This window comes from Equus caballus, chromosome 30 (assembly GCF_041296265.1).
Source record: "Equus caballus isolate H_3958 breed thoroughbred chromosome 30, TB-T2T, whole genome shotgun sequence".
In the NCBI taxonomy this organism is placed as follows: domain Eukaryota; kingdom Metazoa; phylum Chordata; class Mammalia; order Perissodactyla; family Equidae; genus Equus; species Equus caballus.
Window position 1 is genome coordinate 6,008,844 of NC_091713.1, and position 24,771 is coordinate 6,033,614.

The 24,771-nt window shown below is 36.6% G+C and overlaps 1 non-coding gene and 1 pseudogene across 1 annotated transcript; both read left to right on the forward strand.

The window, feature by feature from the left end:
• Positions 1–19,694: 19,694 nt before the first annotated feature.
• Positions 19,695–20,620, forward strand: LOC138921513 (olfactory receptor 4C16-like; annotated as a pseudogene).
• A 2,182-nt stretch (positions 20,621–22,802) lies between these two features.
• Positions 22,803–22,932, forward strand: LOC138921615 (small nucleolar RNA SNORA18). Its single transcript, XR_011434320.1, has one exon. It is a non-coding gene; the product is annotated as a small nucleolar RNA SNORA18 (small nucleolar RNA).
• The last annotated feature ends 1,839 nt before the right edge of the window (positions 22,933–24,771 follow it).

Sequence of the window (24,771 nt, forward strand, 5' to 3'; positions counted from 1 at the left end):
TGTAGAGGTTTGCCTTGTTTCCCAACATATGGTCTATCCTAGAGAATGTTCCATGTGCACTTGAGAAGAATGTGTATTCAGCTCCTTCAGGGTGGAGTGATCTATATATGTCTATTAAGTCCAATTGTTTTAGTTTTTCATTCAGCTCCACTATTTCCTTGTTGATTTTCTGTCTGGATGATCTGTCCTTTGATGTGAGTGGGGTGTTGAGGTCCCCTACTATTATTGTGTTGTTTGTAACATCTTCCTTTAGGTCTGTTAATAGCTGCTTTATGAATCTTGGTGCTCCTGTGTTGGGTGCATAGATATTTATAAGCGTTATTTCTTCTTGATGAGGTGTCCCTTTGATCATTATATATTGTCCATCTGTGTCTCTCTTTACCTGTCTTATTTTGAAATTCACTTGGTCTGATATGAGAATTGCAACACCTGCCTTTTTTTCCTTGCTATTTGCTTGAAGTATTGTCCTCCAGCCCTTCACCCTGAGTCTGTATTTGTCCTTGGGGCTGTTTCCTGGAGGTGTGTTTCCTGGAGGCAACAAATTGTTGGATCTTGTTCTTTAATCCATTTTGCCACTCTGTGTCTTTTTATTGGAGAGTTCAATCCGTTCACATTGAGAGTGATTATTGATGCATGTGGACTTAATGCTGTCAATCTGCCGCTCATTATCTTGTTTTCCTGTGTGCTTTAGACTACCCATTTAATACTGCAATTTCTTATGCTGGGTTTCTTAGATTTTTCCTTATCTATGATTTGTGACTCTGTTCTGTACTTTATTTTAGTGTCTACCTTGAAGTTTGTATTTAGAATCTCGTGTATAATATAGTCTATTCTCTGGTGGTCTCTTACTTACTCGACCAATACTGATTTAGACCCTTTGCTCTTCCCCACCTAAATAATTATTTTCATTATTTATTCCAACTCGTCTTATTAATTTGTAGTTAGAGTGCTAAGATCGTCCTTGTTTTGGTAGTTTCCTTATTTTTACCCTAATGCTATAGTTGAATATTTGCTATCCTGTTCTGGTTCTATCCATCGGTCTCCCTAGTCTGTGGATTGTGTCCCCTTTCTCCCCTTTTTCTTTTATCAAGTATGAGAGCCTTCTTGAGGATTTCTTGTAATGGAGGGCTTTTAGTTACAAATTCCTTTAACTTTTGTTTGTCTGGAAAAGATTTAATTTCTCCCTCATATCTGAAGGAAATTCTTGCTGGATACAGTATTCTTGGCTGAAGGTTTTTATCCTTTAAAGCTTTGAATATATCACTCCATTCTCTCCTAGCTTGTAGGGTTTCTGTAGAGAAATCCACTGACAGTCTGATAGGGGCTCCTTTATAGGTTATTCTCTTTTTTTTTCTTACTTCCCTGAGTATTCTTTCCTTATCGTTCCTATTTGCCAACTTTACTATTATGTGCCTTGTGGTGGGTCTTTTTACATTGACAAATCTAGGAGATCTAAAACCCTCCTCTACACACATTTCTCCGTTGATCCCTAGATTTGGGAAGTTCTCTTCAATAATTTCGTTAAGCACACTTTCTGCTCCATTTTCCTTTTCCATATTCTCGGGAATTCCTATGATCCTTATGTTCTTACTCCTCATTGAATCCATTATCTCTCGGAGATTTTCCTCATTTTTTTAAATTCTTAGTTCTCTTTCTTCCTCTGTCTGGCGCCATTCAGCCTGTCTGTCCTCAATTATGCTGATTTGCTCCTCTAGGTTGTCTACATGGGCATTCAGGGAATCCGTATTCTGTTTTATCTGGTCCATTGTGTTTTTCATCTCAAGTAATTCTGTTTTATTCTTCTTTATGATTTCAATCTCTTTTATTGTTTTGCTTCTGGTCTGGGGCTTTTATAAATTGCTGGATGGTAGAGGAGCGGTTTTTTCTCATAGTGGTAGAATTCAGTTGCAGTTACAGCCTGTCGCCACTAGATGGGGGTCGAGAGCGGCGTGTTAGCTCCCCGCCTTGGGGCAAGATGGCTGCGCCCACTGGCTTTGTTGGGGGAGGGGCTGTTACTCACACACGCCGGTCTGGGTTCAGATCAGTTCTGTTCTCTGGTCTCCCAAGGCCCTTGATTTATAGGGTCCCCGCGGATGGAAGCTTTCCCCTCTGTCAGCGGGTCTCCACTGAATCAGTGGCAGGAGTCCTGGATGATCCCCCGGTCGCGCGGCCCCTCCCCCGCTCCTTCCCGACCCGTGCCGCAGCGATCGCAGACTCTAGGGGAGGGAGCGATGTTCTCTCCTACCGTTCCAGTGCCTCCGAGGGTGTAAGCAAGGTTATGATCTCCGCCTTCTTGGTATTGTAGGCCTCTAACGAGCTGGCATTATGTTTATTCTCTGAAATTCAGTTCTTCCAATCTTTTGTTGTATTTTAAAGGGGAGAGAATCCCAGGTCAGCTCACCCCACCATTTTGCTCCGCCCCTCAATATCATGTGGTTTTTTATTCTGATTTTGTTAATGTAGTGAATCATGTTCATTGACTTTCAGATGTTGAACCATCCCTGTGTCCCTGGTATAAATTCCCCTTGATCATGGTGTATAATCTTTTTGATGTATTGCTGTATTTGGTTTTCCAAAATTTCGTTGATGATTTTTGCATCTATGTTCATCAGTGATATTGGCCTGTATTTTTCCTTCTTTGTGTTTGGGGATCACGATGATGTTGTCTTCATAGAATGTGTTAGGGAGTGCTCCATCTTCCTCAATAGTTCTGGAATATTTTGAGAAGGATAGGTACTGAATCTTCTTTGAATGTTTGGTAGAATTCTCCAGAGAAGACGTCTGGTCCTGGACTCTTACTTTTGGGGAGGTTTTTGATTACTGTTTCTATTTCTTTACTTGTGATTTGTCTATTCCGATTCTCTATTTCTTCCTGATTAACTTGGGAGAGGTTTTAAGAGCATAGGAATTTATCCATTTCGTCTAGGTTGTTCAATTTGTTGGCATATACTTTTTCATAGTATTCTCTTATGATCCTTTGTATTTCTTTGGTATCTGTTGTGATTTCTCCTCTCTCATTTCTAATTTTATTTATTTGAGATGTCTCTCTTTTTGTCTTAGTGAGTCTGGCTAAGGGTTTATCAACTTTGTTAATTTTTTCGGAGAACCAACTCTTTGTTTCATTGATCCTTTCTACTGTCTTTTTTGTTTCAATATCATTTATTTCTTCTCGAATTATTAGTATTTCCCTGCTTCCACTGATTTTGGGCTTTGTTTGTTCTTCTTTTTCTAATTCTGTTAGGTGTCTTTTGAGGTTGTTTATGAAAGATTTTTCTTGCTTATTGAGGTGAATCTGTATTACAATGAATTTCCCTCTTAGGACTACCTTTGCTGCATCCCAAATAAGTTGGTATGGTGTGTTTTCATTTTCATTTGTCTCCAGACAATATTCGATTTCTTCTTTAATTTCTTCAATACTCCATTGTTCAGCAGCACGTTGTTTACTCTCCACATTTTTGCCCCTTTCCCAGTTTTCTTCTTGTAGTTAATTTCTAGTTTCATAGCATTATGATCCGAAAAGATGCTTGATATTATTTCAACCCTCTTGAGTTTATTGATGCTCACTTTGTTTCCCAAGATTTGGTCTATCCTTGAGAATGTTCCATGTGCAAGTGAGAAGAATGTGTAACCTGCTGTTTTTGGATGAAGTGTTCTATATATATCTATTAAGTCAATCTGTTCTATTTTTTCATTTAATTCTATAATTTCTTTATTGATTTTCTGTCTGGATGATCTATCCATTGGTGTTAATGGGGCGTTGAGGTCCCCTACTATTATTGTATTGTTGTTGATGTGTCCTTTCAGTTTTGCTAATAGTTTCTTTACAAATTTTGGTGCTCCTGTGTTGGGTGCATATATAAGTGTTATGTCATCTTGGTGGAGTGTCCCTTTTATCATCATATGCACCCCCTCTTTGTCTTTCTTTATCTGTTTTGCTTTGAAGTCTATTTTCTCTGATATAAGTATGGCAACACCTGTTTCTTTTGTTCATTATTAGCTTGGAGTATTATCTTCCATCCCTTCACTCTGAGTCTGTGTTTGTCTTTGGGGCTGAGATGTGTTTCCTGGAGGCAGCATATTGTTGGATCTTATCCTTTGATCCATCTTGCCAGTCTGTGTCTTTTGATTGGAGAGTTCAATCCATTTACATTTAGAGTGATTATTGAAACGTGGGGGCCTACCATTGCCAATTTATCTCTTGTTTTCCAGTTCTTTTGCATTTCTTTTGTTTCTCATCCCATGATTTGTGGATATCTAATTCAGGTAGGTAAATTTCTGCATTGGCATTCTTCTTATTTGTAATTTGTGCCTTTATTCTTGTTATTTGTTTAGTGGTTACCAGGGGGTTTATATAACACAATTTGTAGATGATATAGTCCTTTTCCTGATAGCCTCTTATTTCCTTAAATTAAAACATTCCATCTCTTCTCTCTTTCCCATCTAGGTTGTTATTGTCAGATTTTTTTTCCTCTTCCTTCTTGTGTTGTGAGTTTGTGGTTAAAATGACTACATTATATTTATTCTTGGTGTTTCCCTTCCTTTTATGTTTAATGTTTCATTTAACTTTTGCTTATCTGTTCTGATGGAGAGCTGATACTTTCTGTTATTGTCCTTCTATCTTCTCCTTTGTTCTGGATTTTGTAACCCTTTTCCTTTTTTTGATTTTTCAGGTATGAGGTTCTTCCTGAGCATTTCTTGAAGAGGAGGTCTTGTGTCAATGAACTCCCTTAACTTTTGTTTATCTGGGAAAGTTTTTATTTCTCCCTTGTATTCGATGGATATTTTCACTGGGTAGAGTATTCCTGGCTGCAGATTTTTGTCCTTCAGAGTTTGGAATATTTCATTCCGTTCTCTTCTAGACTGTAATGTATCTCCTGAGAAATCTGCTCATGCCCTTGTGGGTGTTCCTTTGTAGGTTATTTTCTTCTGCCTAACTGCCCCTGGTATTTTCTCTTTGTCATTGACTTTTGCTAGCTTCATTACTATATGCCTTGGTGTTGGTCTTCTTACATTGATAAACTTTGGAGATCTATTGTCTTCTGTCACATGAAGTTCCAGCTCTCTCACTAAGTTTGGAAAGTTCTCAGCCATTATTCATTTGAACAGGCCTTCTGCCCTCTTATCCTTCTCTTCTCCCTCTGGGATGCCTATAATCCTTATGTTGCATCTCCTACTTAGTGGGATAATTCTCAGAGAGTTTCTTCATTTCTTTTTAGTCTTAGTTCTCTCTCCTCCTCTGTCTGCAGCATTTCTATATTCCTATCCTCCAAATTGCTAATTCTGTCCTCTATATTATCGACCCTACTGTTCAGAGAGTCCAGATTTTTCTTAATCTCCTCCATTGTGTTTTTCATCTGCAGTATTCATTGAGTTGTCTATCTTAATTCTCTTTTAACCCATTGAGTTTTTTAATAATGGGTGTTTTGAATTCATTGTCATTTAGGTTATAGATTTCATTGTATTTGGGATTGTTTTCTGGGTACTTGTCATTTTCCTTATGTTCAGGAGATTTAATATATTTTTCATACTTCTTGATGGCATGGATTTGTGCCTCTGCATAGAGATAGAGTTTAGTTACTGTTTCCACTTGTTTCAACTGGTGTGGGTGGGGATCAGATGTTTAGACTGCCCCAACCAGGAACCCTGTCAGCTGTTACTGACTGCACCTGGGTCCCTCCTCATAGTAACAGTGGTCCTGTGAGGTCCATCCTCTGTTGTGGGGGCAATCACAAGGGGGCCTCAGGCTGCTGCTGCCTACTGTTGCAGACCACCTAGACACGCTCCCTACTTGGGGTCTGCAGCAGTGTTAAGGCTTTCCCAGCGTCTGTGAGCAAGGTCACCTATAATTGCAGCTCTCTCACTGTCAGAGCCTACAAGATCTCACCTGTCCACTATATGTCCCAGCAGAGCTATAGGTATCTTCTGCAGTCTGTGGTTAGCTCACCTAGCTGTGCTACTTTTGCCCCATGGCCTTGTAGCCTTGTGATTGCCAGTCGGGGCCTCTCCACTACTGCTCTGCAGAGGCTTTTGCTGAGGCTGCTGTGGGAACCTGGAGTTCCCCCCGGGGCCATGGAGCCAGGCCGCTGGAGCTCCACCTATCCCCAGACTACTCCCACGGAATCTCTGGGAGCCCCTTGCCCCATCTGTGACACAGCTGGAGTCCATGAGTCTACTGGCAGTTGACAGGCTGCTGCCCTGCCTGGAATCCTACTCTTTGGGAGCCTCCTGGTGCTCTGATGCTGGGTGGGACCTCTCCACTAATGGCAAGTAGAGGCTTCCCCTGCCACCAGTGCGGGACCCTGGAGTTTCCGCCTGGGCTGCAGAGCCGGGCTGTTGGAGCTCCACCCAGCCCCCAACCATGCCTATGACATCTCTGGGTACAACTTGCATCATCTGAGGCACAGCCAGAGTCCTGAGACTGGTGGTGACTGGCAAGCTGCTGCCTTGCTGGGGATTCTGCTCTTTGGGAGCTTCCTGGCATTCTGAATGCTGGGTGGGACCTCTCTGCTAATGGTGAGCAGAGGCTTTCCCTGCTGGCGGTGTGCTACCTTCGAGTTTCCCCCTGGGCCATGGAGCCAGGCACTGGAGCTCCACCTGACCCCGAAGCATGCCCATGGGATCTCTGGGTGCCTCCTGCACCATCTGGGGCACTGGCAGAGTCCGTGGGCCTGGCAGTGGCTGGTGGGCTGCTGCTTTGTTGGGAATTCTGCTCTTTGGGAGCTTCCTGGCTTTCTGAATTCTGGGCGGGACCTCTCTGCTAATGGCAAGCAAAGGCTTTCCCTGACAGCACTGCAGGACCCTGGAGTTTCCCCCTCGGCTTAGGTGTAATTGCAGGGGGCTTAGGTAGGGCTGTAGTCACCTGTTTCCACCATCGCTCTGCCAGTGCATGCACACTCCCGCCCATGATGTGTGGTGATGCTATGGGTGAGTCTGCTGGAAGAGAGCCTCTTGCAGGTACTAGGCTGTCCGGGGGCTGGGGGTCAGAGAGTTTTCACCTATCTCCACCTCCTCCCATGGGGAAGTCTCTCTGCCTTCCAGTGTATAGCAGCACAGGCCTCTCAGGCATCTTGAGATGCTATATGGATATCCTTTCTTAACCCATGAATGTCCAATTAGTTGTAGATTTGTAGGGGGAGAGACAAAGAAGACTACTCACTCTGCCATCTTCGTCCCGCCCTCCATACTTGGTAATTTTTGATTGGATGATAAACATTATGAATTTTACCTTTGTTCCTGGATATTTTTCATTCATATAATTATTCTTGAACTTTGTTAAGTGAGACTAGAGTAATATGTAGTTTATGGTAAGATTACGGTTAACTTTTCTTCACTACTGAGGCAATGCATTTCTGAATAATCTAGTTGGTGTCCTGTGAATTATGAGATTTTCTATTCCAATGGGTGAGAGACCCAAACTAGTCCAGGTCCTATGTGAGTCACAGCCTTGCTTCCTCTAATATCACTAATCCTACTTGATATATTAAAGATACCCAACATTTTAAAAATCTCAACTCTCCACAAGTTGAGCTATACATTAAAGATTTCTCAAGAAAAATTACTAATAATACATTTTTTAATTATAAAAGTTTCTTCACATTGAAAAATAAATATACAAAACATGGGAAGGTAAATTTGAACCAAAAATGGGAGAAAAGTGTTCCCAGTTACTAAAATATAATGCACAGCTACAATAATTACAAAATTGTGGTATTAGCCATAGAATAGACATATCAGTGAAACTGAACACAAAACTCAAAGTAAAACATAATGTGTATGAAATTTAGGAATAATGTTAAGGTGGTGTCTCAAGTTACTGGAAAACATAAATCATTCAAAAAGATGGTGGGGAACTGTACAGCTATCTGGAAAAAATATTCATTATATTATGGTAAATATATATAGACAAAAATTGAAATCAAAAATATCCATCAATGTAGTTCAGGAAGCTATGGAAAAATTGTTTCACAACTTTGTCTTTTCTAATAATGATGCAAGCACAGTTTGAATTGAGAGAGGGTTTTATAACAAAATTCAGCAGATGGAAAAATTAAGGACTGAGGAGAAATGAGAGGAAAAAAAGAAAGTAAAAGTGGTGATTTTCTTGAAATTATAGCAAGGAGGAGGACCTGTGCTTTATAATTTGGGACTCTCTTCTGGTCATATGAGTATTCGAGGAAAGACATGAATGATTGAGAAAGCCCAGCATCATGTTCTCAGAAGGGCTCAGCTTCCTATGATCCAATATGTTTATGTTTGAATATTTAACTGTTCAGTAATTCCTTTTATGTCCGAGGGTTATCATAACCCTAGGACTTTAGCCCCATCTAGGATGGTACAGGGTTGTGATTGGGAAAGCAGACCTGTGTTGCAGTTGCTGCTCTGGGATGGGGCTCCAATGAGTTTCTTGGGTTCAGGAGGCAGACAAAGATTTCAGTTGGGGAATTTCTGAGAATCTGAGCCTCTATGTATGTTTTACATGTTGACATTCTATAATCAAGTTGAGGTATATATATTTATTTTTGCAAGAGTACAATGTTCCAATGTTAGCAATGGTCATAACAGCTGTAGTATTAAATAGCTCAAAGACAATTAAGAGATTTCAAATAATTAAATAGGAAAACAGATTGACAGTTAATGTAAATATTAAGAGAATATGTTGGCTACATATAATTTTGGGAAGAATTCTATAGCCTGTTCTAGCTAAGAAATATTTCCAAATATTTAAAAAAATTCAATCAAGGAGATTAATAATAGCCAGAATACGTCAAAATTCTAATCTTCATATAAAAGTTTGATTTTTAGCATTTATAACACTAACAAAAATTACTTTTATGAACTTTATTTTATTCTAAAATATTTAATTCATTTAGGTCAGGGATCTCTCAAGAAAAAGCACTCTTTGGAAAGTCTTCACACTAGGTAATGATAAATTAAAATAAAGAAATAGAGTGCCATCTCAAAATGTCAGCAAGAGGAAAATTCCCAAAATGTACAACAGCATATTTACAACAGAAAAATCAGGCATAATAAATAATACAAAGAGTAAAAATAAAAAGATGTTACAAAAAATGTTAGCTCAGGTCATTGTCCAAGCCTACACCCAGGCAGCTGGTTGGTTTTGACAACTAGGATGGTAGCAGAAATGGCCATTCGAGGTTTGAATGTAATTTTTTTTCCATTCCAATAACCCTTGTGCCCTGAGGTTAGAATTTGTTAACACCAATACCAAAGATGACCAAAAACAAACAAATGATGAGTATAAATTCCACCAAAGTGCACTCCAATCTGAGACACATTTCATTATGGATTCTTAGGACATAATGTGGGGAGTTCTGATCCCATGTTCTCACCGGCTTAGGTCCCCACATGATGTGCCCCACAGAGATGATACCAGATATCACCATGATGAGTTAATTTTGCTAAAGACCACTGATATCACAGAGACCTCCCTATATAATCAGGTGTGCTAGCATCCTTCTCTGATGCCACACAGCAAGGAGAGAAATCTTGGCAATTGATAGTTCTCAGTCTTACTCCAGTAGCTGGGAGCCATAGGTTAATTTCTGTTGTAGTATGCCCTTCTGAGACGCATACTCAAGGGATCATTTTGGAAATCTTTGTGGGTACCAGAAGAGGTACCTACAGCATGCACAATCCCCAGGTAGTTTCATGAAGAGTTTATTTTCCTTCCCTCCAAAGACTGTGCATTTTTCACTTGACTCAGTGTCCTGTTTCTTAGCTTTCATTTCTCCTCTTCCTCTTTTTTCTGCCCTATCCTGGAAAATTTCTTCAACATCTCAATGGAGGAATTTCCAAGACACTTTCCAATAGTCATCATTCTCTAAAAATGTCCAAACCAAATAAAAAATAAAACTATTTTCAAAGATAAATTTCATATATTTAATCAATTTAAATACTACAGAATTAAATATCACAATTTAAATATTTCATAACTGTTCTATCCTTATCAGATAATTTTATTAATTTGAAGCAAGATGAAAAAATAGGATTCCATTCTTTATTAGCAAGATGTTAGATTAAGAAAAATAAAGGAAGAAAAATTTTGTGCAATTTTATTTTTCTTTGTGATCCTATTTGCTTGCTGCTGAAGTGATTTACTGTTAGTTGCAGCTGTGGTTGTCATGTCTATGTTCACATTTTGGAAAAGTGTTTAATATTATAATTATTAATATTGTAAGAATTTCACTCTGCTTAATGTTTCACACCCAAAAGAAAATCAAAATGAAAAATAAAACAAATAAGGAGATATTGTCTCCAAGCCATATCTAGAATGTTCTCCAATATTTGAGAGTAAATATTCACATATTGAAAATGAACCTGCATATCATGACTAGTTTGCAATAGTACCATCCTGCAGGTTGGACATGGTAGTGACCTATCAGTTGTATCTATAAAGGGCAGAGATGTCAGAAATGACACTGATGTAGGCAGTTAGCTCTTCAGCCTTTCTAATTCTGAAGTCTAAGCTGATGAATGATTTGGGCTGAATACCAGGGCTGAAGCTGAACTTCAGAGCGTCCTTATTGACAAGTCTTCTGCAAGATACTCAAATTTGAGAAACGGTCTACACAGTAAAAAGGTACACTTAGGTACCGTGTATATAAACAATGGAAATTTAGTTCTAAGAGACACATGTGAAAATGGTGGATGTGAAATTGGTGCTGTGCCCATGTTCTGAATGACAAGAAGAGGGAGAAGTATGATCTCAGGAAGAGGTTCTGTGTAAAGACAGAGAGTTGCCATGAACTTGTGGATTGGAGATAAAGGAAAGAGGCCTCAGTCACAGTTCTTGACTGGGCAGGGCACTGGAGACAGAGACACCTTTCAAGGTGGCTGTTGTAATATCTTCAGAGGGTCTTTTATTATGTTGGGGACGCTGGGGCCTGCTAGTAAGAGCCATTTTCAGTAGCTCAGTAGTAGGATTCAGCTCTGAAGCCTCTTGAAAAGAAACTGTTGCTAGAAGAAGTTATCACTGGCGAGTTGATAAACGACAGTGCCTATTAGTGTGGAAGTGATTTTGGCACCAAGCACTCTGAGTAATTAAAGCATTGCATCAGGCTTGGAGACCAAGTGTCCATGTTGGCAGGAGATATTGACCACAATTGACATGTACCTCAAGGAATGCACTTTTATCCTTCGCTCCTTCATGAGCCAAAGGCAAGTACTGTGATTCCAAGGAATCTCTATAAGTAAGGCTAATCTGAAGACTACTTCATTGTCATTGCCTCAATATAGCTTATGTCCTCCAAAAATTACACTTTGGAGAAACACTTGGCATATGTCTATAAAAGTCTACATTAGCTAATAAATCATATTGGATTTTTTTATTAATCACTTTTTATTTTTCAGAGCAGTTTTCGGTTCACAGCAAAATTGAGAGGAAGATACAGAGATTTCCCATATACCCCCTGCCCCAACACTTGCTTATGTTCCCCTATTATCAACATCACCCACCAGAGTGATACATTTGTTACAACTGATGAACTTACATTGACACACCATAAGCACCCAAACTCCCTACTTTACTTTAGGGTTCTCTCTTGGTGTACATTCTATGTGTTTGGACAAATGTGTAATGTCAGGTATCCATCCTTATAGTATCATGCAGAGTTTCACTGCCCTAAAAATCTTCTGTGCCTCACGCATTCATCTTCCCCCTACCTCTTCATATTGTATTTTTAAATTATGAAATAAGATGGAGATAAATCTATCTTAAATTAGGCCATCTTCTTAAATTCTTTTCTTTTAAGAAATTTCTTATAGGCTAAGTTATCTGCAGACAGAGTATGCCATTAGAAGGAACTGAGTCCACTTGGGTTGCTAGGTTCTGAAAGTTCATCTATTTTTGGAGCTCTTTAACAAATCAATAAGAGAACAAACATGATACATCTCATTATCATTTTAAAAACAGAAGATCTTATTCTACTTGGCTAGATTTTTGAGCCCAGGCTATATTCTAGGGAACAAAGAATTTTATAATGTCATGCAATACTCTTAACTTCTTCATTGCCATGCCACTCTTGACCCCTGCAACTTATCTTCAATTAATGTAGGTATGTAGGAGTAGATGGAAATCTTTTTATAAATATGCTTCTCATTAATATAAGCATAATCATAAACCTCATATCTAACTTTCTAAACCACATATGTTAGTGATAATTGATAACTAAAGGGACGTCTTCCTGCCTCAAAGAAACTCTCTTCCTTTCACAGGACGTGAGTCTATTTTAGCGTACAAAAATTTTATTCCCAGTGTGATATAGATAAAGTTGCTGAGAACTGACATTTTTAAATTCATGTTAAAAAATATAAACCCAGGTTGTTTTGTGTATTACAAATTTATTCATGTTCTTAATTAAAACAGTAACAACAGTACAGAACATTCATTTACTTAATCCTTCACTCATCGTAGTTTTTTGATCTGTTTATAAATATTCCAGTCCTCTCCTTTTTTGGTTTAGACTGCAATTTCTGGACTCCTTGTGGAAATATATTACATTATCTTGTAAAGTTGAATATTGCCACATTCTGCAACATATCAATGACATTTCTAGAGGACGTGTTTAAAAATGTTCATAATTACTATCCATAGTAGGGAAATACTATTTGAGAGGATAATGGATGAAAAAATTTTGAAATTATCACACAATAGAGTATGTATACAAGTGAACATGAATCTACAACTATATTCAACAACTGATATAAAAGTTAGTAACATTAATGTGGATGAAAAAATAAAAACAACTCCTAGAAGTCTGCAGATAGTACGCTAAGTACAGAACCAGGAAAAACTAAAAAAATACGTATGTGATAAAGATATTCTGTTTTTAGGAAGCAAGATAATTGTACAATTAAAAAATCAGGATATTGATTATCTTTAAGGTGAGGCAGGGGGCAGGAGATGGAAAAGGTTAAAAATTGATTCAATTATTGGTAATGGTAGGTAGATACCATCTTGGGATAGTAGTAAGCTTACAAATATTCATTATATTATTTAAATAAAAGTAAAAGGCAATAATATAAAATGCATCAAATAAAACACAGTAAGAAAGTTTGGAAATGGGTGAATTACACAGTTGGAATTTTTTTATAAGTATCCCTTTCTTCTGCTTGTCTGTTGCCTCTGCTTCATTTTGTGTTGGTTCCCTTTTCAATCAGGCTTTCTCCACTTATGGTAAGATTATGAGGAGTTCCACATCTGTACTCTCAGAAACTCTATTAGGAAAAAAAAGACTTTTCTCAATAGTTCAAGAAAAGCACTGAGACTGCATCTTATTTGCTAATAGATACATGACCCAATCATTACAACCTGGGGGAATGCTTTCTGATTGACCACACAGGAATGATACCCATCTTTGGGAGATAGCACTGCTCATACCTTATGTAATGAAAAGGGAGAAATTGTGGTTTCTCAGAATAGAATCAAGTTTCAGTTACTCCAAGAAGGAAAATGGACTTGTGTCCAGCAAAAACAATCAATTCAGGGCATATGAGATAGTTTTTTATAACTCATCTTTAGCATCCTTATGATGAAGGCAGGAGAAATCTACAGAAGTATTTAGATATTTTTATAGCAAAACAAATATACACCAAAGGTTGAATACATCCTTCTTTGCAGGCTATATGCCACACCACAGCATGAGAAATATCATACTCTGTTATAAGAACAACCTGACATTTCCAGTGTCCCAGCTGATGTCTCCCAGGGCTGTTGATTCTAAATGCTGTTGAGACACATAAATGAATGGGATTCCTAAAGGAATAGTTGTTGTGTCCCAAGACCTGACCTCACATCTACCTCTGTCCTAAATTAGTGATTTTAGTGTAGTTCAGAGAGAATCTCAACCTATTTCTTTAACCATTACATAGGTAATTTGTCAGAAAAGGTAATTACAAATTGTTACTCAAATTATTTTCAATTAGGCTTGAATTGTTTTAATCATTCACTCACCTAGTAAACAATTGATAATTTGAAGCACAATGTGAACTGTTTGTTTATAAATATTTACTATTGTAGATATGCTGGAGAACAAGATAGTCACAAACCCTACCCTCGATGACTATCTACAATTTCCAGAACTCAATAAGAGTTTGAAGAATAAAATAGGATTTTTTTTTCTGGTTTCTGGCCTTTATGCAACATTTTCTTATTTTTAATTTCTCAATGATTCATCATTTCAATCAGGATGTTCATGTATCTGAGTTTTAGACACTAGTACTCATGTGGCCTTCTTATGCAGAAGATTCAGTCACTTCTTCCTGACAGTCTAATCCTTTGGATTTCAAATCACTGTGCTTTCATGATTTTACTCATCATCCTTTAAGCATGCTTCTTAAGAGTCTTCAAAAATTCTTTCAAACGTTCATGAAACTCTACATTTTGTTGTTTGCCCACTTCTCCAAACTGCCTATTTTCTTTGGGTGACCTCACCCAATCTCATGATTTAAACTATAATTTACCAGTAATGATTTCCAAATCTATTTCTACAGCCCTAACTTGAGATTCACAATTAAAAAAAAAAAAAAGAACTGTCTACTGAACATTTTCCCTTGTATAGCCTATGACGACCTGACCCTATCATCATTGCCCTATTATTCTAAACTCCCCAACCTGAGATACTACTGCTAGCCATTAGGAATTTTTTCATCATCATCACTGTCTAGTACTACCTGGTTTTCAGTTTGGGCTAGTGTCATGAAAATGTGTGGAAAGAAGACAATCCATGGAAAAAGAGAGTGATTAGATCTCCATATTGAACTTATTAAATATGCAATTGGGCAAGCTGCTTAACTTATGTGAGTTTTAGTTTTCTTTTAGATGAAATGTCATTGTTAACACCTACCTCATTGAATAGTTATGTAAATGAAATTATATAACTTATGTAGGGTGATAAAGAGAGTCTAATATACAAAATGTATTCAATAAATACTTGGTGAAGTAACATTGTTTCAATAAAGTGTATTCCAAAATAAGTGTCTGTTTACTAACATTAATTAGCAAAATAAATAGAAATGAATTAAAAAAATGAGATATCTATTCAATGCTCAGTATGCATGTTAATTCTCAGTATAAATCTGTGGTTCCTTCATGAAGGATGGCTATAGCACACAGAATAGAACTTCTCATTGCGGGACACCATACTGCCTTCCCCGGATTGTACTTGCAAATAAATTACGAGAGCTAGGAAAGCATCTCTCCTAATGCACAGAGGGGTAATTTAGGGAACCAGGTGGGAGCAGAGTAGTTTCCTGCTGATCTACTTCCTCTTCCACCAAAGACACTGTTCTTTCTTCTTCCTCTTCTCTATCACCCTCTCTGCCATCCATTTATGTTTTCCTCTTCTTCCCCTGATATGTTTGCTCAGCATAACACACATAATACCTCTAAACCCTTGTTTCTATTTGGATATTGAGTGTGAGGAGGGTTCACTTTCTCTTTTGTGGGCTAAATAGACAAATTAAAAGTTAAATTTATTACAGCATTTTGGATGCTTCTGATTAGCAAAGAAAAGGAAACTTTAGCACATACTACCCTCTAGGATGCTTATATTTTACATCATTATGTCAAAATATTCCCTCAGGAATTAAGACGGGGATTTTTTCCCAGTATTCTGTGGGATGGTTGCTTTCAAAAAGGGATGGAAAGACTTGACACTACTATAGAGTGTTCTAACAGGTAAGTGGCAGGTTATTTACATCTTTGTACCCAGAGAGGTATCATTACAGGATAATGCAAATTAGTTTTTAAATATATTTTATGTGTGTTTATATTGCTCCTACTTCTTCTGATAAAGGAACAGATAAAAGAATAATGTTTTTAAAAAGTTTACTCTTAATATAGTAACATAAATAGAATGAAATATAAGCTTTAGAATAAAAAGGTCTTTTGAACTCAACAAATATGTTATGAGTGCAAAGTATGTGAAAAGCCATCATTGTTGTGTGTGGATACAAGGAGGAATTCCATGCCCTAAGGTTTACCACAGATTCTTGAGATGGCAGAGTAAAAAAGCTCACAAAAGCTTTTCATGTAAGGTAGCTGAGCAAGATAAGTCCTCACTAGGGGCATTAAAAGTTAGAAAAGATTATGCCTGATTAGAGCTTAGAGAAAAGGTTAATAGAGTTAGTGACCTTCACATAGCTTCTGCAGAATGTCATCTCCAAGTGACAGCTTTAAATATAATGCTGTTTGTTACAGTATAGAATTACAAATCTCTGCATATTTCTAAAATGATATCATAAGAATACAATTTGCAGTTTACATGAATCTCAGATTTAGTTTGAAAAACTGAATAACCACTACTCATGGAAAATTCAGAAATGTCAATGTGGAGGCTAAAAACTATGTAATGAAGGAGAAAGGTAATGCCCCATATGTGTGTGGGGGGAGTTTTTTCATCATTCTTTAATTTGGGCTTTTGAGGGATAAAGAATCTTGTGTCAACCTGTTAACCTTCCTGCAGAAAATGGTAAATTTTGTGTATATATAAAATGAGATTCTCCCAAAGATAGAATTCTAGTGTAACCAAATCACGGAGGGTTGAGTAGTTTAAGAGAGAGTTGTTAAGGAGAGTAAAGATTCTTACTGTGGCTGCTGCAATAAAACAGATAGGATAGGTTAGAAAGATCCACCTAACATTCTATTCCACTCTCATCTATTTTGCGCCTTTATCTCTCTGCTTTTCTTTCAGCTCTTTTCTGTTACCTCCCCATCCAACACATTGTTTGTTTATTATTGTTTTGAAAAATTAAGCCATTCTAAGGTTGGCTAAACTTGTTTCAGGTAAGTACAATAGTTATTAAGATGTGCTTTTTTTATTTGTGTTGTCTTCAGATCATTGTTACCCATTTTTTGTGTCAGATTCCTTTGAGAACCAGATGAAAGGTGTTAAAACATCTCTGGAAAAGATCTGCATATGATCATCCACAAAGACATGAACAAAAACATAGCCAATATCAGGAGGATATGACAAATGTCAAGGCTCTGCTCATATTCTGTAAGGGCCAAGGATTCATGATAAAAAATAGTTAAATGCTAAGATGATCATTTTTATGGGTGTCAGGGTCTCAAATCTTGCATGGCCATGTGGTGCTGTTCAGACTACACCATATTCTACTCCAGATTGTCGAGATGATTTACTAAGTTATTTAAAATTCATCTCAGTTTTTTTTCTGAATTTATAAATTGGGAGTATGTTTGTCTGTCTAACATGCATAATAGATAGAAGGCCACAGAAGATTAACGATGTGAATGCATTTTGTAATCAGAATAGCACTAAACCAATCAGATAAATATATTAAGAAGTAATTGAGAAGGTTCGATGTAAAAACATTTACTCAGTACCTACATTGTTCAAAGCATTGAGTTTTGAACTGTGGATAATAAAAATCTGAGAATACATAATTTTCAAACATTTTTATTCCAAAAAGGAAGCTAAAGAGAAAGCACATATAAGTGAATTTAACTAATATTCTAAGAAAAGCTATCAAAGAAGCCCTTAGGGAACAGGAGAGAGAATTTCATTCATCATAAAGACGTCACTGAAGGCCACCAGAGAAGGTTTCTTAGCAGCTGGGTCCTGGAGTTTTGGGACAGTTGAAGTAGTTAGAAATGAAGCGACATTCTAAGAAGGAAGAAAACTATTGATTGAACTGCTGACTAAATATTTATGAGAACTCATAATTATTAATAAGTTAATGAAAATATATGTATTTATAATTCTTAATCTATCTTAAACAATATATGTCCAGATGTATAAATAAACTTGTTCCTACGGCCAGCCCCATGACCAAGTGGTTAAAGTTCCACGTACTCCACTTCAGTGGCCTGGGTTTGTGGGTTTGGATCCTGGACGTGGACCTATTCTACTCATCAACCATGCTGTGGAAGCATTGCATATACAAAAATAGAGGAACACTGGCACACATGTTAGCTCAAGGCCAACCTTCCCCAAACAAAAAATGATACCTCTACCATTGGCAACAGATGTTAGCTCAGGGCAAATATTACTTAGCAAAACAATAAAATAAAATAAACTTGTTCTATAAATGAACATTCTAATGGGGTTGATAGCACAAATGAAAAGTCATACAGTCAAAGGGGTGGCCACAATTATGGAACTTAATTTCAAGTACAAATATTTCATGATGGATCACTCTTTCAAATTAAGAAGGAAAGAATGAGCTTATTGTTTTGATTAAGATACTAAGGATCAGTTTCCTCATAGTTGAAGATCTTTGTCAAAAGTTTCATAGTGCAAAGAGAGTTTTTTAAAAATCTGGTATCCTAATATAAATTACTTCACCAGGCACTTTCCTGAGAGTAGTTTTTGGTTTGGAGGAACATAAGGTATATTTCAAGTGGGCTCAGGAGAAGAAAGTTTACCAAGCGAGAGGAAAAGATGTACAAGGGAAATTTGCATCTGTTTACTCTATCATAGTCTGTGCTTTGGCCACTTACAACTTTCAAGACAGTGTATTGAAGGATGGAAGAGGAACACAATGAGATACATAAGCCTTCCAAATTTTTCACGTGCATATAGTCCCTTTCAAAATTATCTTGAAAAGAAATATGTAGGTAAAAAGTTTTCTTCTTAGAAGTGCAGGCAGTGATAGTATTCCTTTCTAAGCTTGAAAAAAGATAAATATGCATTGAAATAAATTAAATTTCAAAGTTAAATCATCATTGACTTAGCCAGGACAGAAATAAATTGAATGAAGTCAGTTACTGACCGTCTACTACTCTTGTTGTCTAAAATTATATCTCGGTCCCTCCTCTGAATCTCTGGTTTGTTACAAGAACAAAGGAATTTTCAGGTGCTTGGATAGTACAAACTCTACTGGAGATTACAACCATCATCTGATCCTACATGAACTGCTTGGTGTCCTCCCAAAATCACTTCAGGTGTAAAATGTTTAAGTTAAACACTTGAATTATGAAAACAAGAACTGTTGAGTTATAACACCTCTCTTTCATTTATATGCAACCTTAGGGACTTTGGGTCCTCTAAGGGGTGTCTTTCTGAAGTGGGAAAAAGAAAAATGTAGAAATAAGGATATTTGAGATATTGCCAACTATTAAGGAATATTCACTTCTCTACATTAGTATATATCAAATACTAAATATCATAAGAGCACCACAAGGTAACATCATATTTTTAGAGAATATAAGTACTTCCTGTTTCTCTTTTCAAGCTCTAATATCTGGAAATGGGCATCCAGTGAAGGGAAGCATAATATATATTAAAAAATAGACATTTCTAGAATTATGTGTAACAAATATACAATGATAAATATATGTGTAAAGAAGATATTCTTTATGGGTAGGGGCTGGGGTATAATTTTCAATTTATATTATGAACTTCCAAAAGTAGTCAGATATATCCAAAATCCCAAGTGATACACCATCCGAATATGGATGCCAATTTATTAAATATGGAAAAATCATGAAATTAATAATAAAATGGAGCCACATTACAAACTGTGGAATAAAGTGTTGAGGTGAGTTACTAAGAAGCAAAAGCTAAAATGCCCATGATAAGGAACATTTATTTTTGTTAAAATATTCCATAACATCATATATCACACTATACGTTACACATACAACCCTGAATTAATTCCCTTATTTTTTGCAGATGAACCATTTCACACTCCTTCTTCTCATTCAAGAAATCATGCAGCTAAATAATAATGTGACTGAGTTCATTCTGCTTGGGTTAACCCAGGAACCTGTTAGGAAGAAAATAGTGTTTGTCACTTTCTTACTTATTTGGGGACTTTGCTGGATAACTTTCTGATTATTGCTACCATCAAGACCAGCCAGGCACTTGGAAGTCCAATATACGTCTTCCTTTTCCACTTATCTTTATCTCATACCTTCCTCTCTACATCCATAGGCCCTAGAATGATTGTGGATGCCCTTTTGAGGAAGACCACTATTTCTTTCAATGAGTGCATGATCCAAGTCTTTTCATCACATTTCTTTGGCTGCCTGGAGACCTTCATCTTAATTATCATGGCTGTTGACTGCTATGTGGCCATCTGTAAGCCTCTATGCTACACGATCATCATGAGCCATCAAGTCTGTGGTGCATTGGTGACTGTTGCCTGGGTGGGGTCCTATGTACATTCTTCAGCTCAGATTTCTATGGCCTGGAGTTTACCCTTCTGTGGTCCCAATGTGATTGATCACTATTTCTGTGACTTGTAGCCTTTGTTGAAACTTGCCTGTGCAGACACCTACATGGTCAATCTACTCTTGGTGTCCAACAGTGGGGCCATTTGTACAGTGAGTTTTGTCATGGTGATGTTCTCGTATGTTATCATCTTGCGTTCTCTGAGAAACCACAGTTCTGAAGTGAGGAAAAAAGCCCTCTCAACCTGCATTTCTCAAGTCATCGTGGTCATCTTGTTCTTTGGTCCTTTCATATTTTTATACACACGGTCTGCAACCACCTTCTCCATGGACAAGATGATAGCTGTGTTTTATACAATTGGAACACCTTTGTTCAATCCTCTGATTTATACACTGAGAAATGCAGAAGTGAAAAATGCCATGAGGAAAATATGGAACATGAAGTTGATCTCAGGTGACAAATGATTAATAGAAGTTTCAAATTTTCTTTATCATTAGGATTGATCAAACAAGTCCATAGGGAATATCTTCCTCTTATTGTATAGTTAACATAATCCTAAAGTGGGGCATAAGAAATAGTTTCTTCAAGAAGATAGGCAATATGAACACATATACTGATTAACATTGATTCAATTTTCTATAGAAAAAGAGACAGCCCAAGGTAGAAACAGTCATGTAAGACATAAGCTTTACTCTGCCTCTCTTGCCTGCCTAATAGCACTGTGTTTTGATCTAGTATTATCTCTGCCCTTCCTCATATTGATTCTTTGTGTTCTCTATTTATACTTACACTTCTATATGCTTATATCAACAGCCTGGCAAGGTTTCCTCCAAACTGTTCATTTATTAAATACTGTGGGATCATAATGTCTGACCATGAACCTTCAACTTGGTTGTTCTTCCTGACTCAAAGAAAGCACCAGATTTAAATAATTAACAGAAGCTTCATGTTGTAAAGGACAAGACATGTAATGTAGATAATCTCTCTTCTATGTCCTGTGGTTATACTTTGAATTATTATCATATGTTTAATAAGATCCTTCTAGAAGAGTGACATAACACTGTGAGAACATTCAGCCTTCTGAAGGAGTCTTTTTTATCTTACTAAGGTTCTGATTATTTAGGTTATACTCAATATTATTCTGTTTGTAAAAATTACTTTTTGCTCCTAAAATGATCCATTCTAATTTTGAGGAAGTTTTAAGTTTTCTCTTGAGTCATCCCAATTATAATAATTTGTTCATAAGATTAGGTTCTTATGATTATGGCATAGATGACCCAAATTAATATGGATATATTTATATGGCCTAGAAGAGTATATGCAGTTGATAGTAGGGAACTTGAAAATAAGAATTGATTAAAGAAAGAATATTGTAACCCAGAGGAGGATTTTTTATGCTTTGGAGCAGAAGAGTTACATCACTGATATGAATTATTTTAGTTAGATTGATATAATCCAGAAAAGAGAGTAATTTGAAGGAGACTGTGATATTTGAATGAAAATTATGTTTATGCAATGGAGATGGATATCACCATTTGTCACCATCCATCAACACCACAGACTAATTGTATGAACAGTAAGAATCTTCTGATTTCAATTTCTCTTCTTATTTGTATTTTTATCCGTAGAGAAAATTCAATGAGTATTTTTGTTTATTTGGAACTTGTATCTCTATTTATAAATTACTCAACTATATTAAGATTACTAGTTTTATATTAATTTTCCTGTACCAGGAGCTTTAGAATTTCTTTAGCTTGAGAAAATGATCATCTATTTCTCCATGTGGGAATGTAAAACTGTGAATTCCACAATAAACTCTAGTGACAGATTTTCAGATTCTATGAATTTCAAGGCTACTTCATCTCAAGGATGTATTATTGATCACAGCTGCTGGAGTTTGATTCTGCTCTTGTAAGCTTTGAAAAATAGTCAATTCCAGTTGGCATAGTTTTAGTTGATGTCTTCTTCTATTTCAAGGCATAGTAACTGTGAAAAGGGGCGTATATTGGATCCAATTTAGGTGCCTCCCCAGATACACTCTATCTAATATATCTTATGGACATACTTTTAACACAGAGCTTTCATGCCCACTGTTGCCACATCTCCTGCCCACAGAGATTATGGTCTAATTTTTGTCCAGGGTTTTATAATAAAAATGATAGAACTGTAAAGATGACTGAATGTGGAACCTCACCAGGAATTTTTTATTGAAGTCAGTATTCTGATAAGAAAAGAGTGGGAGTCTGAGATCTAGACAGACATAATTGTGCAGGGCAGGGTGAAAACCATGAAATCACAAATTATCTTGCATCCTCCTGATTATCGTAAGTAGCCTCCTCTCCCTTGAAAAAGAGGAAGGAACAGTTTTCCTTAGCCTAGACACCACGCCATTACCTTATTTGAAGAAGTTGTCATGCAATGGTATTTGCTTTCCTCGTGGGCTTCCTCCTACACCCCTTATTGCTTCCAACCAGCTAACGAGGGGAAAGCTTCAAGAAAGTCTAAGCACCAATGTACATTCTTGCTCTAGGATAAAATGAAATGCATGAGAAAATTGCAGGACTTTGCTGCTAAGTACAAGTGTGAACCATGGGAGCACTTCATTATGGGAGATGTTAACACAGAATGGCAAAATATAAATCTTGGATTGAGGTCTATCCAATGGGGCTTTTTCTGTAGACTCACATTATTGGAAATGTCTCGTCAAGTAACTATGTGGTTTGCTTTACTCACAGAACTATCTGTTAGATCTGTGGGAAAGAACTACAATACAGAGTTCCTAAAAGTATAAAAGACCCAATAGTTGACTTTTTTTAATCTTAGGTATTGACAGTATCTTAAATATCTGTACTATTCTTTGGTGTGGAAGCTTAGGAGTGAATATGATTTGAACTTAATTCATATTTAGAAGACCCTAAAGTAAATTTCTTGAAGAAATTAATTCCCAAAGTTTCTAAGTGGGACATTTTTGAAGTGTGTCATCAGTATATCCATATTCAAGTGGAGATAAAATAAACTCAACTAAAAAATTGTGGGCTGACTAACATGACACCTGTGGATTAAACATGGGTTATATTTATTTGTTTATTTATTTTTGTCTTTTTACCATTCTTTGAAATGTTTATTACAAGTATTCTTAAAGACTTCTCTACATCCATTACAGAATGGTAAAACTTCCATTCGCTGATATAACACTGTTCTCAATGCATTTTTTAAATTCTTTCTTTTCTAAGGGAATCATATTATAATATATAAATACATCAACTTAACATATGCACCTTACATTTACACCACGTTATATGTCAGATATATTTCATCTAAAAAAAAAGCACAGGCTCTTTGTAAAACGGCAGTCGTGTAGATGAATCTTGACTCAAATTTTGGAGGAAATAAAGTAAGCTTGATGGGCTGTGGAAGGAATCATATGTAAAATTCCCTAAATAAAAATGTATTGACTTTAACCAGCCAGAAGAAATGATGAAATTCGGCCATTTGTGACAGCGTGGATGGACCTTGAGGGTATTATGCTGAGTGAAATAAGTCAGAGGGAGAAAGTAAAATTCCATATGATCCCACTCATAAGTAGAAGATAAAAACAACGACAAACAAACACATAGCATTGGAGATTCGATTGGTGGTTACCATGGGGGAAGGATGGGGAGGACAAAAGGGGTAATTAGGCTCACATGTGAGGGGATGGAATATGATTACTTTTCAGGTGGTGAACATGATGTAATCTACACAGAATTTGAAATATATTATGATGTACATCCACAAATAAATAAATAAGAAAAAAATAGGTGTTAATCACTATAAACTTCCCTCTTACCAATACTTTTGGGACATCCTATAATTCCTGGTATGTTATGCTTTCATTTTAATTCGTCTTAGACATTTTCCAATTTCCGTTTGATTTCCTCTTTTGTTCAATGGTTATTCAAGAGTGTTTTATTTTAATTTCAATGAATTTGTGAATTTTTCTATTTTCTCTTGTTATTGATTTCTTGTTTCACTCTGCTGTGTTCAGAAAAGATATTTGGAATGATTTCAATCTTCTTAAGTTTGTTAAGACTTATTTCGTGCCCTAACATATGGTCTATCCTGAAGAAAATTCTGTGTGCTCTTTAAAAGAATATGTGTATTGCTACTGTTGGTGGAATGTTCTGGATGTGTCTGTTAGGTACATCTCACCAATAGTGTTCTAGTCTGTTGTTTCCTTATTGATTTTCTCTTTAAGTGTTCTGTCCATTTTTGTAAGTGGGATATCAATACATTCTATTGTTATTGTATTACTGTGTATTTATCCCTTTAGATCCATCAATATTCACTTTATGTATTTTGATCCTCTGATTTTGGATGCATATATATTTATATTTTTATAATTTCCTATGGAAATGACTCGTTGTTTGTAATGACTTTGTCTCTTTTGCTTATTTTATATTTGATAATGCTTTAGTCATCCTGCCCTCTACTGGTTACCAATTACATGGAATATCTTACTGTATCATTTCATTTTCAGTCTATGCGTGTTCTTAAATTTAGAATAGGTCTACTGTAGATAGCATATAGTTAGATTTTTTAAAAATTTTTTTAACATTGTGGAGCTTCCTCAAAA